We start from the raw sequence: 19,993 nt of genomic DNA, 5'->3' as shown, positions 1-19,993 counted from the left end.
ACTGGTTAATTGTCCTCACTGATAAGTTGATAACTTGGTAACCCGGTCGTTAAGTGAATCTGGATTTTCCATTGACTTTGCTTGTCAGAAGGGGATCACATGACCTTGGGACACAGCAAATGGTCACAATGGTCATCTGAAGTTGGACCACATGTTCCTGGGGATGCAGGAAAGGTCATAACTGTGAAAAATGCTCATTTTTTTCCAGTGCCATTTTAACTTTGAATGGTCACTAAATGAACTGTTGTAAGTCAAGGACTAGCAGTCCTCATTGCTTAGTAAGGTGAGGGTCAAGAAAGTGAAGTTACCAAGAAAATCTAAATAAGAGAAGGATACGGGTCGTCTTTGCAATGCCATGTTTCCTGTTTCATCTCACAGCTTTCCCCTTCATTTCACAGGAAACACATTAATGAATTTCTGAGGCAAGACACTTGGGTGTGTGTGTCTGTGTGATCCTCATCTTCATGACGTGAAGACACCTTGGTGATGATTTGCGTAAGTCATGCCCTCCTGAGGTTGCCATCATCTCTTCTTTAATATCAGGAGAGATAGCACAAAGGCATATTTAGCTTTTTTCCATTTTGAAGGAATGTTTCTCCTCTTCTGACATTTTTTTTTTTTTTGCTCATGGCTATGAACTAGCATCTTCTGTCAATGAAGAGCCATGGGTGGCGCAGAGGTTAGAATGCAGTACTGCAGGCTAATTCTGCTGACTGCCGACTGCCAGCCGTTCGGCAGTTCGATCCTGACCGGCTCAAGGTTGATTCAGCCTTCCATCCTTCTGAGGTCCATAAAATGAGGATTGTTGGGGGGGGCCATGTGCTGACTATGTAAACCGCTTAGAAAGGACTGTAAAGTACTGTGAAGCGGTATATAAGTCTAAGTGCCATTGCCATCTGGTTGATAACTTGGTCAGGACATGAGATCTGCCTATCAGCTTTGGCTATTTTGGGCTCCTGAGGATTTGTCCTCTGCCATCTGGGACAGCGGATGGTAGGAGGTCTGATTCTCTTCCTTTGAATCTGCTAAGTCTCCAAGGACGTGAATCAGCTTCAGGTAAAGAGTCAGTAAGGATAAGGTAAAGGAAGGGACTCCTTGCGGGTTTTACTCCGCTAGTCATAGCCAAGTTTAAAGAGTGGTGCTCATCTCCATTTCATTAAGCTATTGAGCCAGCCCTGTCTGAAGTTGTTTCCATGGACCTGTGGCTAACGTAACATAACATTGCAGTACAGAGTGTACGGTGAAACACACAACGCTATTACCTTCCCACAGAAGTGATATCTACTGTATTTATCTACTTGCATTTACATGCTTCTGAACAGGTAGGTTGGCAGGAGCTGAGGCAAGTGACAGGAGCTCACTCCATCATGCGGTGGTAGGACTTGAACCGCCAGACATAGACCTTCTCCAGTATCTTTTAACCCTACTGAGCCGCAACGCCTGTACAGGATAAGAAATAGCTGGAATTAATCCTCCAACATTTTCCTTCCAGGATAAACCTTCATGTTGGTTGGGATGGAGTTGGTCATCAGCTTTTCAATGTCATTTTTACTCTGATCACATTGCGACTGCCATCTTGACATTTTTTTAAACCATACCCTGTAGACACTCTGCTTCTAATTCAACATGCTGACTTTGCCCTTTGCAGATTTTTTTTTTTGCAGAGATCAATCCATCTTCTAAGCATAACAAAGGTTAAAAGGCTGATTTCGTATAATCTTTTGCACCCTTTCAGGGGAAGGAAGGAAGGAAGGGAGGGAGGGAGGGAGGGAGGGAGGAGGGAAGGGAGGGAAGGAGGGAGGGAAGGGAGGGAGAGAGGGAGGGAGGGAGGGAAGGAAGGAAGGAAGGAAGGGAGGGAGGGAGGGAGGGAGGGAAGGAAGGAAGGAAGGGAGGGAGGAGCGAGGGAGGGGAGGGAGGGAGGAAGGGAGGGAGGGGGAGGGAAGGAAGGAAGGAAGGAAGGAAGGAAGGAAGGAGGGAGGGAGGGAGCGAGGGAGGGAAGGGAGGGAGGAAGGAAAGGAGGAGGGAGGGAGGAAGGGAGGGGGGGGGAGGGAGGGAGGGAGGGAAGGAAGGAAGGGGGGAGGGAGGGAGGGAGGGAGGGAAGAAAGGAAGGGAGGGAAGGAAGGGAAGGGAGGGAGGGAGGGAGTGAGGGAGGGAGGGGAGGGAGGGAAGGAAGGAAGGGATGGGGGAAGGGAGGGAGGAAGGAGGGAGGGAAGTGAAGGGAGGGGAGGGGAGGGAGGGAAAGGAGGGAGGGAGGGAGGGAAGGAAGAAAGGGAGGAAGGGAGGGAAGGAAGAAAGGAGGAAGGGAGGGAAGGGAAGGGGAGGGAGGGAGGAGGGAAAGGAAGGGAGGGACGAGGGAGGGAGGGAGGGAAGGGAGGGAGGAGGGAGGGAGGGAGGAAGGAAGGAAGGGAGGGAGGGAGGGAAGGAAGGCAGGGAGGAAGGTAGGGAAGGAAGGAAGGAAGGAAGGAAGGGAGGGAGGGAGGGAGTGAGGGAGGGAGGGAAGGAAGGGAGGGAGGGAGGGAGGGAAGGGAGGGAGGGAGGGAAGGAGAGAAGGAAGGAAGGGAGGGAGGGAGGGAGGGAGAGAAGGAAGGGAGGGAGGGAGGGAAGGGAGGGAGGGAAGGAAGGAAGGAAGGAAGGATTCTAACTCAGGAGTGAATAAAATTGCTTCAAAATCATCATGGCCATTTCAAGCCACCACTGAAAGAAATTTCAGGTTTTTTTTAATTGTTCAAGTTTGGTTAGGAAGCAGCTGTAATGTTTAAATGAGCAGGGCTTATGATATTTCAAGGAAATGAAGACAACAGAAGGACACTTTTAAAACTAGATTGGAGTCTTTTATGACTTTCTTTCATAATTAGTCTTGTCCTTGGGAATAGAATAGCTCTCAAGATAATCTTGGTCAGCTGTTTGAAATGCTGCAGCTAATGAAAATGAATGGAGGAATGATAAAATAAATGTTAGAATTAAGTTACTGTTACTCTGGAATAAGAGCAAACATGGTAATAATCAGTTAGTATCTCATGTTCCATACTAATGATGATGGCTAAATATGGGCAGCCAGTTGAAATGCTATGCTAACATTAGCAGTTGGCAATAGGACATTAGAAGACTATGAATAAAAATGGACTAATTCTAATTCAAGAACCAGTGCCATACAAAGTTTTTATTTGAAGATTGAACTTGAAGGCAATTTGATGGAGTTCTTGAATTAAATCAACCAAATCAATTAAATCAGACCAACAAATTGTTTATTCCTTTCTGATTGTAGAGTCAATTGGATGTGAAGAGTTGATAGGATCTGGAAAAACAACTCATATGGAATTGCAATGCTTTGCTCTGGACATTCACGTTACAAGATACAGTCAGATGATGGAAGATGTAGGACAGTGATGGCGAACCTTTTAGAGACTGAGTCCCCAAAAACCATCCCCCCATCCTTGCTCCGCCCTGCCCGCTGGGCCACCCACCACCTCCATGGCCCACCATAGATCACCCAGGCAGCCAGCAGCGCCATGGCAGCCACACCCTCTGCCCGTGTTCCGCAGCATCATCTGTGCATGACGGGCCGCAAGGGTGGAGTCTTGTCCCCGCTGCCCGGCTACCATGTCCTTGGCTATGCTGCTTCACTGGGCTGCACCTGGGGGCAGCTCTCCTCCAGGGGGACTGTTGGTGAGGAGGGGACCATGAGAGGAGGTGGGGCTGGGGCAATGGTGCATGTGTCCACAGAGAGGGATCCGAGTGCTGCCTCTGGCACACATGTCATAGTTTTGCCACCACTGATGTAGGAGAAGGACTTGCAGAACCTGCAGGTGGAATTAAAAGAAGAATCAGTGTAAGGACCCACCCCACTTTGCATCTTAAGAAGACAGAACTCTTGGAATAATTCTTCCAACAGGAATCCTTTATTAAGAGAAGTGGTTGCAGGCATGCTAGACAGGACTTGGGGTTCAAGCTCTCCCATTCAAGGTTTTAAGGGGTTCCCAGTAGTCCCACCCAATCAAACCCCCTTCCAGTGATAGTTTCAAGTATCACAATTCCACCCCTTTCTTCTTTCTTCCGTCTGGATGGAGACTTCAGATAACTACATGAAAGGCAATTACCCTTCTTTGATATGCTAACGCTTAGAGGTCACAATAAACACACATTCATCATTCAGCCCTTTGAAGTGTACTGAAGGAAGTGAGGGCCATAAAGCCCCTTTGCTCTCCCCCTTCTCTCCCTCTTATGGCAGAATCCAGAGAAAGCAGAATTGGGAGTTTCTATATTTGATAATTAAAGATGAAATATAATTGAATTCTGACATTCGGCCCCTCTTAAAAATAAGAGAGATCCACCTGAAAGAAAACACAAGTAAAAAATTTAGTCAGGCTTGTTAGGATACTCTGTGTGAAACTTCTTCAATAGCTTCGGGGCTCTGACATGACGTTTATGAACCCACTCATTTTGTGAGGCAGGGAGGTGTTTCCAGGCAACTAGGTACTGAGTTGTTCCATGATATCTCCTAGAGTCAAGGATCTCTTTTATTTCGAAGTGTTGTTCACCCTCCACCATGATTGGAGGTGGTGGTGGGGGGATTTTTGGCCGTAGAGGTGACTGATGCTCTCTTTTCAGCAAGCTGCAATGAAAAATTGGGTGTATTTGCCTGAGATTTTTGGGTAATTCTAATTCTACTGTTACTGGATTTATGATTCTTTTAATTGGAAAAGGTCCTATATATTTTGGTCCAAGTTTTTTACAGGGCTGTAGGGATTTTAGGTATTTTGTAGATAAGTACACCATTTCTCCTATAATGAATGGTGTAGGCTCAACCCTTTTTTTATCGGCTTGTGCTTTGTATGCCCGCCTAGATTCATCTAGTGATTTTCTGACTATTGGCCAGGTGTTTTGTAGGTTTTCCATCCATTCTTTCAGTGAAGGGATCGTTGGTTCTTTTGGGGTTAACTCTGGCATAGGGTTGAAACTTTGACCGTTGGCTATTTGAAAAGGAGTGTAGCCTGTGCTGGAGTGGACTGCATTATTGTAGGCGACTTCTGCAAAAGGAAGTAAGTCCGTCCAATCACTCTGTTGGAAATTTAAAAAACATCTCAAATATTGCTCAAGTACCGAATGGCAGCGTTCTGTTTGTCCATCTGTCTGAGGGTGATGGCTAGATGTCAGTCCCTGAGTGGTCCCTAAGAGGGATAAAAATTCCTTCCAAAATGCAGACGTAAATTGCACTCCCCTATCAGAGATGATGCGTTGGGGTGCCCCGTGCAATCTGTAAATGTGCTGGATGAAAAGTTTTGCTAAGGCCTTTGCAGTGGGAATCTTCTGGCAAGGGATAAAGTGCACCTGTTTGGAAAATAGGTCCGTGACTGTCCAGATAACAGTATTCCCATTGCTTTCTGGCAATTCCACTATAAAATCCATGACTATTTCCCTCCAGGGGGCTGAGGGACTTGCCACTGGTTGTAATAGCCCTGGCGACTTCCCTTGCAACCTCTTTGCCGATGCACAGGTTGGGCAGCTGGCAACATAACTTTCTATGTCCTTTTTTATTGATGGCCACCAAAATTGCCGTTTAATTAAGTGTAAAGTTTTTACAAATCCAAAATGCCCTGCTGATTTTGTGTCATGGCAAAGCTGCATGAAAGTTACTCTTTGAGTTGTTGGTATATATAACTTTTCCCCTACCCAAGGCAACCCGTCTCTCATTGTGCACACATTTTTGTTTTTCTGGAACCATTCATCTGTTTCCAAACTTTTTCTGAATTCAATTCCAGTTTGGCTGTCCAGTTGTGGTTTTATTTTGGCTTGGGTTCTTGTGGTTACTGGTGCTGCCAGTTGTGACTCTGCCATTATTGGTCTAGAGTCTGTGGTTCGTGCGCTGTTATATTGGGGCATGCGAGATAGTGCATCTGCCAGGAAGTTCTTTCTTCCTGGTAAATGTTTGAGCTTAAATTGGAATTGGTGAAAATGCTGGGACCAGCGGGCTTGTTTGGGATTGAGTTTCCTGGAAGTTTTCAGGGCTTCTAAATTTTTGTGATCAGTCCACACCTGGAAAGGGATTTTGTTGCCTTCCAGGAACTGTCGCCACGTGAGTAATGCCCAACGTATCCCATAAGCCTCCTTCTCCCATGCGGGCCAGCGCTGTTCTGTTTCCGTGAGTTTCTTGGATGTATATGCACAGGGTTGCAATACTGCATCATCATTTTCTTGTAATAGCACAGCCCCCACTGCCACATCACTTGCATCTGCCTGTATTACGAAGGGCTTGTCCATGTCTGGGTGCCTTAGTACTGGTTCGGCAGAAAAAAGTCTCTTTAGTCTCTCAAACGCTGCTTGGCACTCCATTGTCCATGTTAGTGGCTGGCTAGGTTTTACTGAGGATGTTCCCTTCATTTTTAGTAAGTTAGTGAGGGGCAAGGCTATCTGGGCAAATGAGGGGATGAATTGGCGGTAAAAATTTGCAAAGCCCAGGAAACTTTGTAGTTGCTTTCTTGTGCGGGGTGGTGCCCAATCTAGTACTGCTTTGACCTTCTCCGGGTCCATTTCAATGCCCTGTGGGGATATGCGATAGCCTAGGTAGTCTATCCTTTCCTGGTGGAATTCGCATTTTGATAGTTTGGCATATAGGTGAGCGGCTCGCAGCTTTTTTAAAACCGCTCTGACAAGTTTGACGTGTTCTTCTTTTGTTTCGGTAAAGATAAGAATGTCGTCCAAGTAAACAAGGACCCCCTTAAACAGGTGCTCCCTTAGAACGTCATTGATCAATTGCATAAAGACTGCAGGGCCCCCTTGTAATCCAAATGGCAAGACTTTGAATTGATAGCACCCCATGGGGCAGTTAAATGCAGTCTTCCATTCGTCCCCTTCCTTGATTCTCACGCGATAGTAAGCTTCCCTTAGGTCTAGTTTAGAAAAAAATTTCCCTTTCGATAGGTGTGACAGCATGTCTTTCATGAGGGGCAGCGGGTATAGGTTGCTTTCACTGATTGTATTCAGGCCCTATAATCCACGCATAAACGTAAAGAGCCATCCTTCTTCTCTCTAAAAAGGACCGGGGCAGCCACTTTAGGCTTGGCTGGCTCAATGAAACCTCTCTCCAGGTTTTTTTTTTATAAATCTTTCCATTTCCTCCTTCTCCTTTGGGCTCATGGAGTATAATCTGGGCTTCGGGAGTTTTGCCCCAGGCTTGAATTCAATGGTACAGTCTGTGGGTCGGTGGGGGGGGGAGCTCATTCACCCTCTCCTCACTGAAGACTTCAGCAAGGTCCCTATATTCCTCTGGTATTTCTGTTAATCTTTTTTCCTCCCCTATGGATGCTTTTTCTATTCTTGATTCTGGTAGCCTCCCTTGGGGTTTTAAGTCCATAGGGTCCCCCTTCGGGAATTTGATTTCTGTCGTCCTCCAATTTACCCAGGGGTTCCATTTTTTCAACCATTCCATCCCTAGAATCATTGGGCATTCCATACCTGGGGTCACCACAAACGTTAAGTCCTCTTCATGGTTGCCCAGGGAGAGGTGTATTGGCAGAGTGGCTAGGGTAGCTGGCACCCCCCCTGCTATGGATCCATCTAGCTGGCCAAATGAGATTGGTTGTTCCAGTCTCCTGGATGGGATGCCCAGATTCCCCACTAGTGTTGGGCTAATGAGGCAGCGGGTGCAGCCAGAGTCTATTAAGGCTTTCACCTTCACAGATTCGGGCATGGGGGGGATTAATATAGTCACTGTTTTGAAGATGGGTGTGATGCATCCACTTACCAGGGGTTCGCCCTCCGAGCTGTCATCTGAGGCAGCCACCGGCCCTGTGGTGTAGGCTGGAGTTCTTTCCCCTTGGTGAGCAGAGGTGGGGGTTTCTGCAACTTCCATCATTCTCATGGCCGTTTCTTTTGGCTTAGCTGAATACTTTCCGGGTTTGTTGATTGGGGATCTGTCTGGGTTGTGCTGGGGGGCCTTTGAGCGGCATTCTACAGCTCGATGCCCTTCTCTTCCGCACTTGAAACACCCCATTTGCTTCTTGGCTGTATCCGATGATTTCACCGGTTGGTGTGTCAGCTCAGGCGGGGGGCGGCTCCATTGTTTTCCTCGGCGGTGCCTCTTCAATATGTCGATCTCTGCTTCCTCTGCCAAGACGTACCATTCCTCAAGTTGATGTGGGTCCCCTCGGGGCAGGCAAGCATCATATAGATCATAGTTTAGTCCGTCTTTGAAATGGCCAAGGAGGATGTCTTCTGGCCAATTCAGTTTGCTGGCAATGGCCCGGAATTCTTGGGTATACTCAGCCACTGGGCGTTTGCCTTGCCTCATCGTTGTTATCCTTTCACGGGCTTTGCGATCAGCCAGGGGGTCTTCAAATCGTCTTCTCAAAGAGGACATGAAACGGTTGAAGTTACTGAGTTCTGGGGCATTGGAGTCATGCAAGTTCACCACCCAATCCGCAGCTGGTCCATCCAGGGCAGATTGCACGATCCGGATGCGGGCTTTGTCGCTGGGAATGTCCTGCCCATATTCCTCCATGTAGCTGAGGACTTGGGTTAGGAAAAACCCCAAGCGTGTTGGCTCCCCTTTGAATTTCACCTCCAACGGTGGACGTCTTGGAATGGATCGGTGCCTCCGTTGTGGGTGGTAGTGTCTTCCATCCAGATTACCATCTGTGGTCCGGTAGGGGGTGGGGCTCCTGGATCAGTAGATGTCCCTGGGGTTGCAGGTTCCACGTCCCCCTCGGTGTCTCTCCCTTTGTGGCTCCAGGAACTGGGGCGGCCGTAGGGCTCAGTATTCTCCTCTCCTAGGGAGCTGAGAGTTCTCTTCATCAGGTTAATAGCTTTCTCTAGGATCCAGTCTGAGTACGGTGCCCAGCTTCCTCCCTCTTCACTTGCGTGCAGGGATTTCTCCATCTCCTGCTTCCATTCTGGTTGCTTGGTCCCCCGTCTCAGGGTCACCTTTCTTGATTCCTTTCCCCACTTACTTTTCTTTCCAACGCCCATTGACCAGCGAGGCTTGTGGTCCCGTGTCTCCACCACTTCTTCTCCTGAGGAATCTGACCTCTCGGATCCCAACATCTGGCAAGGTTCCAATTTGGTCAGCGGCTCTCTTTCCAGGGAGTTTTCCCCCTTTCTTGCTCCATTGTCTGACATGGTAATTTTTTGCAAAATCCCCGGCAAGGGTCTCCCTTCCAGGTGGATTAATTTTACAAGTCCTGTCTAATGTAAGGACCCACCCCACTTTGCATCTTAAGAAGACAGAACTCTTGGAATAATTCTTCCAACAGGAATCCTTTATTAAGAGAAGTGGTTGCAGGCATGCTAGACAGGACTTGGGGTTCAAGCTCTCCATTCAAGGTTTTAAGGGGTTCCCCAGTAGTCCCACCCAATCAAACCCCCTTCCAGTGATAGTTTCAAGTATCACAATTCCACCCCTTTTCTTCTTTCTTCCGTCTGGATGGAGACTTCAGATAACTACATGAAAGGCAATTACCCTTCTTTGATATGCTAACGCTTAGAGGTCACAATAAACACACATTCATCATTCAGCCCTTTGAAGTGTACTGAAGGAAGTGAGGGCCATAAAGCCCCTTTGCTCTCCCCCTTCTCTCCCTCTTATGGCAGAATCCAGAGAAGGCAGAATTGGGAGTTTCTATATTTGATAATTAAAGATGAAATATAATTGGATTCTGACAATCAGCTTAGAATCCCTATGTAGCCAGAAAGAAATAAGTCCCATCTCCTTTGAATTCAGTGGACCCTTATCTAAATCCAAGCAGCTGCCATCCTTTAAGTTGAGAAGATTCCTTTTTTTTACATGTTTATTTTTATTAGCTTATAGTATAAAATATGAAAATACAAAAGCAAATAGTAGGAAACAAAGGTAAGGGGAAGAGAAAAAGAGAAGCATGGAAGGGGGAGGGAAGGAAAAAAAGGTGTTGACTTCTGACTCCCCCTGTTGCAGAAAAATAAGGCATTAGCATCGAACCTCAACTTTTTACTTTTCTATAATAGTATCAACTAGCCATTTCTATAATTAACAAATCAATCTAATCATTAAAACTCAGAATCAAAGTATCATTTTTTCCCACCCCAAGTACAAAGTCCAGAAGTGGTTTCCAAGTAGAAACAAAAGTACTTACGTTATTTTCTTTGATCAGAACAATCAGTTTAGCCATCTCTGCTAACTCCTTCAGTTTTTGTAACCATTCATCCATGGTGGGAATCGAAACATCCTTCCATTTTTGTGCATAAAGTGGTTTTGCTGCCTAAGTTGAGAAGATTCTGCGCATAGGTGTTTTAGTAATAAATCGGTTTAATTGGATCTTCACATCTGGATCTGGTCTTTTGTATCTGACCAAAGAAAAGAATGGGAGCATAAAAATTGCTATGTTGATGGGATGACTGAACCCCATTTGCCCTCAGTAATGGGCCCTGCAGATGTTTATGTTTTAAAAGGAAATAGTTAAGGAAAGAAATCAATGAATTTTGGTTTTCTCTGCACTGACAGTAGGAAAAACAGCCACTAATTACTTTCCTTAATATGTAGTAGGGCAACAATAAATGTCACTCCTTTAAAGTAGGACAGGTAAAGAAACAGATATCTATAGAGATTCTCCGTCATCCAGGTCATAGTTATCCCAAAGATGCTTTTTCACGAGGCAACTGGACTTTCTTGTTTTTCTTTGAAGATATTTTGCTTCTCATCCAAGAAGCTTCTTCAGCTCTGACTGGATGGTGGGGGAATGGAAAGATTTATACTCCTGCAGGCCATGGTTTTCCCAGTTGCAAAGTATGGCTGTGAAAGTTGGACCATAAGAAAGGCTGAGCGCCAAAGAATTGAGGCCTTTGAACTATGGTGCTGGAGAAGACTCCTGCAAGTCCCTTGGACTGCAAGGCGTTCAAACCGGTCAGTCCTAGAAGAGATCAACTCCAACTGCTCTTTAGAAGGCCAGATCCTGAAGTTGAAATTCAAATACTTTGGCCACCTAATGAGAAGGAAGGACTCACTGGAGAAGGGCCTAATACTGGGAAAGATTGAGGGCAATAGAAGAAGGGGACGACAGAGAATGAGGTGGCTGGATGGAGTCACTGAAGCAGCAGGTGTGAACTTAAATGGACTCCAGAAAATGGTAGAGGACAGGAAGACCTGGAGGAACGTTGTCCATGGGGTCGCGATGGGTCAGACACGACTTCGCAATTAACAACAACAACAACAACAAGACAGCTGTTCATTTGCATTTGTACAACTGGATAAAAGTATGCAAATGAACAGCTGTCTGAAAGGAATATAAATCCTTCCATTCTCCACCATCCAGTCAGAGCTGAAGAAGCGTCTTGGATGAGAAGCGAAACGTCTTCAAAGAAAAACAAGAAAGTCCAGTTGCCTCGTGAAAAAGCATCTTGGGGGTAAAGAAACAGACACTATAAGAATACTAGAACTTTATTTCATTGTTATAGGATATAATACCATTACAATGAAACAGTTATTTCCCTCTGTCTTATATCAAAGATAGTCAAGGTGGGGAAAATCTTGAGTTTCTTTCTCACTCTTTCCTGTTTTCCTGGGCTAAGCTCATGTTTTATTAAAAGTTGTATATTTTCTTCATGGCTATCTCTGAACTCTTCTACAGTGGGTGAATACAGGCAGATGCTTCGATCAACAAGTTTAGCCACAAGTTTCCCAATTAACATTAATTAGCTTACATACCTGTGACCTGTTGAGTTATTTCTGAAGACAGATTTGGCACTTTTTTGAATTAGCATGAAACCCTTGTACCAAAAGACCCCTGCTGACAGATTACAGGGAAGAAAGAGGGATGGGGAATGAAGTAGGATAGAGTTTTTTTGATTGTCATACATTTGAAGGGGACTTTCCATTTCCCCCACACCCTCTGAACCTGTAATCTACTGGCCAAGCTAACAGGTTTGGAGACTAGTATGTGCCGAAGCAGGAAGCACAATCGATAATGAGTGAGCTCCATCCTTAGCTAGTGCTGTAAGGGAATAGAAATTGGCAGTGCCGGATTTTGGTGAAAAATATGGCAATCTAAAACCCCTTGTTACCACAGAATGTCTATAATGTACATACATACACAGAATAACAGAGTTGGAAGGGATCTTGGGGGGGTCATCTAGTCTAACCCCCTGCTCAAGCGGGAGACCCTATACCAGGGGTCTTCAAACTTGGCCCTTTTATGACTTGTGGACTTCGATTCCCAGAATTCCTCAGCCAGCGTGCCTGGCTGAGGAATTCTGGGAGTTGAAGTCCACAAGTCATAAAAGAGCCAAGTTTGAAGACCCCTGCCCTATACCGTTTCAGACAAGTGGCTGTCCAGTCTGTTTTTTAAAAGCCTCCAGTGATGGAGCACCCACAACGACTGAAGGCAAACTGTTCCACTGGTTAATTGTTCTCACTGTTAGGAACTTTTTCCTTTTCAAGCTTCTCTTCTTGGCTAGTTTCCATCCATTGTTTCTTGCCTTGCCTTCTGGTGCTTTGGAAAATAGGTGGTCAATGAGTGGATGATCAACCAGACCACTGATGAAGTACACTGGTTGATGTCCACCGCAACATCTACCTTGCCAAAAGAGGAGAACCCTGCTCTAAAACAGGAACTCCTCAAGACAACTTTAAGGGAGCATCTGCTGTGATCAGGAAGGAGACAAAGGCAAAGTCATGAGAAACCGGCATACAAAAACAGATATGGGGGGGGGGGGGGAAGTCTGGGCTCTGCTTAGGGGATGCAAGGATGAGCTAACCATTTTCGGAAACCGCCTTGTGCTTCCTGCCTTGTGTTTTGTTTTATTTCTAATTACCTTTTATGTAAATACAAAAGTGAAACAAGGATGTATCCTGCCCTCATTCCTGTTTATTTTGGCAGCTGTTTACAGGATAAATGACATGTGTTATAAAGCAAGGAAAGAGACACATTTTGCTGGAAATAAGCATTTGGAATGTAGAGAATCTGGACTTTCTTTCACCCATATTTTTTTCCCCCTTAATACACACCGTTCTTTGCGTACAATTGGAAGAGCATAGTTGCCATGAAGTGCTTGGCTATCTTCATTCATACGTTTTTTTGAGTTACAGGACTCCTGTTTTCAGCCAGCAACAGAAAAGGCAAGAACCATGAGGATTTTCAGTATTAATACAGGCTGTCCCTGACTTACAATCACAACTGAGTCAACATTTCTGTTGTTTTGCCTCATTTTATGACCTTTCTTGCCACACTTGTTAAGCGAGTCACTGTAGTAATTAAGTTAGTAATACGATTATAAAATGATACGAGTGTAAAGTGGTAACAACCTGCCTCCTGAAGTTGTGAATGGTCCAACACTAAAAGTTTTCACGAAGAGATTGGACAACCGTTTGCCTGAAATAGTATAGGTCAGGGGCGGGTGACCTTGGCTCTTTTATGACTCGTGGACTTCAACTCCCAGAATTCCTGAGCCAGCCACGCTGAGGGGAAAGGGAGAGGTTTCCATGCTGAGCCATGCTGGCTCAGGAATTCTGGGAGTTGAAGTCCACGAGTCATAAAAGAGCCAAGGTTGCCTACCCCTGGTATAGGGTTTCTTGCCTGAGCAGGGGGTTGTACTAGAAGACCTCCAAGGCCCCTTCCAGTTCTGATATGCTGAATCTGGCTTACCCATTGGCTTTGCTTGTCAGAAGATCGCAAAAGGTGATCGTATGGACATTGCAACTATCATAACTACGTGCCAGTTGCTAAGAATCTGAATTTTCATCAGCTGACCGTGAGGAAGCTGCAATGACCGTAAGTGTGAAAAATGGTCATAAGTAACTTTTTTTCCAGTGATTTTGTAACTGAATGGTCACTAAACGAATGGTTGTAAGTCAAGGACTACCTGTAATGATCTTTTAGATTCTTTAAGAACCGTAGTAGGGGGAATCTAAAAAATTGTCAATATTCCAAGCCAACATAGCTGGATCTCATGCAACGAACCTGGAGATGCTAAGAAGATTACACTGAAGTGGGTAAGCATTTTGACTGGTGTACTTCTCAGATTTTGAACGTCTGTGGTGGCCACACTCATGAGGGAGGGGGGACATCTATTCACAGAATAACTGTCATGTTGAGTCCAGCTGGTCACAAATGCCTTTTTATCAGGAGGCAAATTAATCACTCTGAACCTTTTTCTACTCCTTGCTGAGATTTGAGAAGAAGGAGTCAAGCTATTCCCTAAAGCACCAGAAGGCAGGACAAGAAGCAACAGATGGAAACTAACCAAGGAGAGAAGCAACCTAGAACTAAGGAGAAACTTCCTGACAGTTAGAACAATTAACCAGTGGAACAACCTGCCTCCAGAAGCTGTGAATGTTCCAACACTGGAAGTTTTCAAGAAGAGACCAGAGAGCTATGTCTGAAATGACATAGAGCAGAGGTCCCCAACCTTTTGGGCACCAGGGACCGGTTCCGTGGAGAGAGGTTTTTCCACGGACCGGAGGGTGCGTGGTTTTGTGTGCTGCCTGCATCTCGCGGATGGGGCTTTGCTTGTTTGTGCGGACTAGTGCTGGCATGCCACAGCCCAGTACTGGTCCACGGACCTGGGGTTGGGGTTGGGGACCCCTGGCATAGAGTTTCCTATGAAAGGAGGGAGTTGGACTAGAAGATCTCCCAGGTCTTCCATTATTCTGTATTCTGGATCTTTGTAGTCCCAAAAGCATACATAGGATGTTGGTGATCTTGTCTGCCACATTCCATCTTCCTGTTTACGCTTTGGCTTTTTAATCAGGAAGCCTGATGGATCCAATGGCCCTTATGGGTGGGCACCCTCGTGGTGATTTTGGCTCCTGAGATACAAGTTCTTTTCCAAGGGTGGGGTTGTGCTACCAGAAACTTTTGACAAAATGTGAAATCAGATTAAAGTGAAATCGTCCAATCCCATTGATTTCTTGCCCAGGAAGAATGAAGAATGATGGATAGACAGATGAGGCTGTCTGTTGTCGCTAAAGAAACAACCAGCCAGCCTAGAATTGAGTAATATTCTGAGCAAGAATAGCCATCTCCGTCATACTGATTGTGGGCAGAAAAAAAGAGAGCTAACATTGCCAGGCAGAACAATTCTCTGTTTTCCTAGTGGTTCTCATTCAGCTGGAGGCAAATTGTTTTATAACACTGCTTCCAAAGAAAAAAAAGAAGTCTCCTGGGTAGAATATGGTGTTCTTATTTAGCTCTCAGTGGCAGCTCTGAGCAATTTCTGAATGTCCTGCCTTCCACGGAACAGCCCTTACCCTGGGATGGGCACCTGATGGCTCTCCCGCCCTCAATTCAAGAGAAGATCTGGGAGTTGGGAGGGGTCACTCATCTCCTGGATGTTTTTCAGAAGCAATGTTACCATCTCTGCTAAAAGAGGAGTCTTCCTCCTCCTTATTCTCCACCACCACCACCACCACCTCCTCCTCCTCATTGTCTATCTTCTCTTCCTTCTCCTTGTCTATCTCCTCCCTCCTCACTATCTCCTCCTCATGGTCTATCTCCTCCTCATTGTCTATCTCCTCCTCCTCCTCATTGTCTATCTCTTCCTCCTCCTCATTGTCTTTCTCCTCCTTCTCCTCCTCCTCCACCACCTCCAACTCCTCCTCCTCATTGTCTGTCTCCTCCTTTTCCTCCTCATTGCCTATCTTCTCCTCCTTCTCCTTGTCTATCTCCTCCTCCTCTCCCTCATTGTCTATCTCCTCCTCCTCCTTGTCTATCTTCTCCATTTCCTTGTCTATCTCCTCATTGTCTATCTCCTCCTCTTCCTCCTCATTGTCTATCTTTTCCTCCTCATTGTCTATCTTCTTCTCCTTGTCTATCTACTCTTCCTTCTCCTTGTCTATCTCCTTCTCCTCCTCATTGTCTATCTTCTTCTCCTTCTACTTGTCTATCTCCTTCTCCTCCTCATTGTCTATCATCTCTTCCTTCTCCTTGTCTCTCCTCCTCCTCCTCCTCCTCATCATCATCATCATTGTCTATCTTCTCTTTTTTCTCCTTGTCTTTCTCCTCCTCCTCCTCCTCATTATCTTCTCCTCCTTCTCCTTGTCTTTCTCCTCCTCCTCCTCCTCCTCATTATCTTCTCCTCCTTCTCCTTGTCTTTCTCCCCCTCCTCCTCATTGTCTTTCTCCTCCTTCTCCTTGTCTATCTCCTCCTCCTCCTCCTCCTCCTCCTCCTCCTCCTCCTCCTCTTCCTCCTCCATCATACGATTTCTCTGCTCATAAACAGGGTAGATAATCGCAAAACGCCGTTGAATGCCCAGCTTCAACTTAAGCCAATTTTTATTCTAAACTGCTGCGCAATTCCAAAGGAGGTGGGGAAAAAAAACCAACACAGTCCAGCCGGGATGACTGATGCCAGATGACCAGCCTTGCACTGGCTTACATCAGCCTGGCTGAGCAACAGCACGATTTGGTTACACTGCATTCATTTTCAGCCCTCCCCTGTTGCTATTTCTCAATCTCTGGGCGGATCGCTTCCTGCCTACTGCCTCCCCACATTTTCTCTCCCCAAACAGCCCCCCCCCCCCGTCTCTCCTCTGCCCTGATTCAGGATGGTCAAGAAGGTGGAGCCCTTTCCCAGCGCTGCTGCAGGGAAAAGCTGGGGAATACTTGGGCCACTTTCCTCCCCAGGGCCAAGGACTGCCCTCTTGGATTTATGAAAGTCAAGCCTGCATGAGAGGCCCAAAGAGGGCGAGGTGCTGCTGCTGCTGTAGGAAAGTCCTCTGTTCAGTGGTGTTCATCAACTTGATCGCATTTGTAAGCTAATGGGGGGGGGGAATCAAACTGAAGTTCATTAGGACCAGCGCCTTCCAGCAGGACCAGCTGGCTGCGTGAAATATTAATAGAAAGGAAAGCTGGTCTCTGTCTCAATCTCTCCGCCGGCTGGGGGAGAAGATGACACTGTCCTCAGTAACATATTGTCCTGCCCGTTCCCTGGCAGGGCATTTCCACTTCCCCAGATGGCTGGCTGGTGGCCGTTGTCCTCTGTCCCTGACATGACAAGGCCCATGTGCAGAGCGCCCAGGGCAAGATGATCCGCTTCCCCACCTGCACTCAGCAGGGAAAGGAGATTCCCAGCAGCATGGGGGGCAGAACAGCCCCAAAGATGGGAGCTCTGGGGGAAGGGGCAGGGGACCCCCAAGAGCAAAAGGGTCTCAGTTTCAGTGTATATGTATGTGTGTGTGTGTGTGTGTGTGTGTGTGTGTGTGTGTGTGTATAATAAAAAATATACATTATAATAGACCCATGGCACATCCTTCTCTTTCTTTCTTTCTTTCTTTCTTTCTTTCTTTCTTTCTTTCTTTCTTTCTTTCTTTCTTTCTTTCCCTTCCTTCCTTCCTTCGTTCCTCCTTCTCTCCCTCTGTCCCTCTCTTGCTCTCTCCCTCCCTTCCATTCTCCTTTTCCTTTCTTCCTCCTTCATCATCCCTGCCTTCTTTCTCTCCTCCCTTTCTCCTTCCTTCTCTTTCTCCCTTCCTTTCCTTTTCCCCTTCCTTCCTTCCTTCCCTCCTTCCTTCCCTCCCTTCTCCCTTTTTTCCTTCTTCCTCTCCTTTTGTTCCTTCTTTCCCTCCTTCCCGCCCTCCTTTCTTCCCTCCCTCCCTCCCTCTCTTCCTTCCTCATCTCCTTTTGTTCCTTCTTTCCCTCCTTCCCTCCTTCTCTCTCTCCCTCCCTCCCTCCCTTCCCCCCTCCCTTCCCCCTCCCTTGCCCAGATATTTCTGTTAAACATTCAAAAGAGCTTGGGTGCAACTGCAATCAGGGACACAGAGAGAAAGAAACCTATATTTTGTTCCTATTCTGAAACTAAACTTACCATAGATTTTATGGACTGTGACCAAATGACTTGTATTTTAAATCCAATTTCCCATTCCATGCCTGCAATCTGGAGAACAAACGCAGTCTCTCTCACACACACACATACAGACATCAGCTCTTGACCTTATTCCATGTGACACCCCATCAGGCATTTGAAGAATGCTATCATATGCCCCCTTAGTCATCTTTCCTGAAGGCTAAACAGACTCATGCCCTTCCATGTCTCTTCATAAGAACTTCCTAGTGCCCTGATCATCCTGCTTGCCAGTCTCTGAATCTATTCCAGATTCTCTGCAGTGGCTTTGTTTGCAGCTATCGCACACTGCTGATTCATGGGCAAATTGCAATTAATTACAATTTCAATTCCCCCCCCCCTCCAAGGAATACTCTTTTTTGTAAGTGAAAAACTTTACATTTGCCTCTAACTTTCATTCTGTTATTTATACTCTTTTTTTCAGTCCTATCGAGATTTTTTTCATCTCCCCTCCCCTCCTATCCCCTCTCCCCTCTCTCCTTTCCTCTCTCCTCCCCTCCCCTCTCCTCCCTTGCTCTCCCCTCCCCTGTTCTGTCTTCCCCTGCCCTGCCCTCCCCTCCATTTTTCTTCCCTTTCCTTGTGTCTGTGTCGAAATGTTATGTCCACTGAAAAATTACTTAACATCCCAGAGAAATTCAAGGCAAACCCTCTTTTCTGAAAGCAATTATGTAACATGGCATTTCTGCCTCTGAGCCAGGGCTACCCAGATTCCCCTCTGGCTGAGAAGAAAGTATAAATGTGATTTATCTAAAACCATCTTGAAAAATCATTGATTGCTGTTGAGGAGCCTCCTATTCTTAAATGCCAGACTTAAGGCATGAAAATTGCACACCTGTGTCTTTCGAAAGAGAACACGGAGTCACTTGGCATTTTTCTGCAGGTCCTGCTTCAAGACTCAAATCTCTCCCAATAGTCCAGCCGCGCTTTTAAAATTAGAAAGTAACCTATCAAAACTGAATGACTGAAAGAGTAGAATATAGAGCAGAGCAGAGCAGAGCAGAGCACAATAGAATAGAATAGAATAGAATAGAATAGAATAGAATAGAATAGAATAGAATAGAATTGTAGAATAGGAATAGAATAGAATAGAATAGAATAGAATAAATAGAATAGAATAGAATAGAATAGAATAGAATAGAATAGAATAGAATAGGATTGTAGAATAGAATAGAATAGAATAGAATAGAATAGAATAGAATAGAATAGAATAGAATAGAATAGAATAGAATAGGATTGTAGAATAGAATAGAATAGAATAGAATTGTAGAATAGGATTGTAGAATAGAATAGAATAGGATTGTAGAATAGAATAGAATAGAATAGAAAGGAATAGGATTGTAGAATAGAATAGAATAGAATAGAATAGAATAGAATAGAATAGAATAGAATTGTAGAATAGGATTGTAGAACAGAATAGAATAGAATAGGATTGTAGAATAGAATAGAATAGGAATAGAATAGAATAGAATAGCTTTATTTGGCCAAGTGTGATTAGATGAACAAGGAATTTGTCTCTGGTGGAGAAGTTCTCAGTGTACATTCAAAGCAACATAATAATAATAATAATAATAATAATAATAATAATAATAATAAAGTTGGAAGGGGCCTTGGAGGTCATCCAGTCCAACCTCCTGTTCAGGCAGGAAACCCCATAGCATTTTGGACAAATGGCTGTCCAGTCTCTTAAAAACTTCCAGTGCTGGAGCATTCACCGCTTCTGGAGGCAGGTTGTTCCACTGGTTAATTGTTCTAACTCTCAGGAAGTTTCTCCTTAGTTCTAGGTTGCTTCTCTCCTTGGTTAGTTTCCATCCATAATAATGATATCAATTAGAGGGGGTAGCAGGGAAGATGACAAGGATAATAGTAATACTACAGCCATACCATGCTTAGACATAAAACAGTACTGTGGGAAATAGGTGTTCAGTAGAGTGATGGCACAAGGGAAAAAAAACTGTCTCTGTATAAGGAAATAAGGAACATTGTTTAATTGGACAGAACTGCAAAGGATCGCCATGAAAGCCTAATGTATTTATTATTCTTCAAATATATTGTGGATGCACAATTGTGCTCAGTTTTTTTTTCTTTTGTAGACCACTGTGCTATAGTGATCAGAAAATTCAACTTTGAGGAGAGAAAGATGGGTTCATACTGGTTCTTGATTATACGTTCCCCTTGCTTTTCTGTTCTATCACCGA

General features: G+C 45.3%; 1 long non-coding RNA gene across 1 annotated transcript; it reads right to left on the bottom strand.

Moving 5' to 3' along the window:
- Window positions 1–3,432: 3,432 nt before the first annotated feature.
- LOC120304821 lies at window positions 3,433–18,120 on the bottom strand. The gene is made up of 3 exons (XR_005555844.1): window positions 17,763–18,120; window positions 10,104–10,314; window positions 3,433–3,800 (listed from the first exon to the last, which is right to left on the bottom strand). It is a non-coding gene; the product is annotated as an uncharacterized LOC120304821 (long non-coding RNA).
- Window positions 18,121–19,993: the final 1,873 nt, after the last annotated feature.

The sequence above is a fragment of the Crotalus tigris genome, unplaced genomic scaffold, assembly GCF_016545835.1.
Source record: "Crotalus tigris isolate CLP2741 ecotype Arizona unplaced genomic scaffold, ASM1654583v1 scf7180000017661.16357234195:1864864, whole genome shotgun sequence".
NCBI lineage: Eukaryota > Metazoa > Chordata > Lepidosauria > Squamata > Viperidae > Crotalus > Crotalus tigris.
The sequence above is the reverse complement of the archived record's forward strand: the minus strand, read 5'-3'. Positions and strand labels throughout refer to the sequence as shown.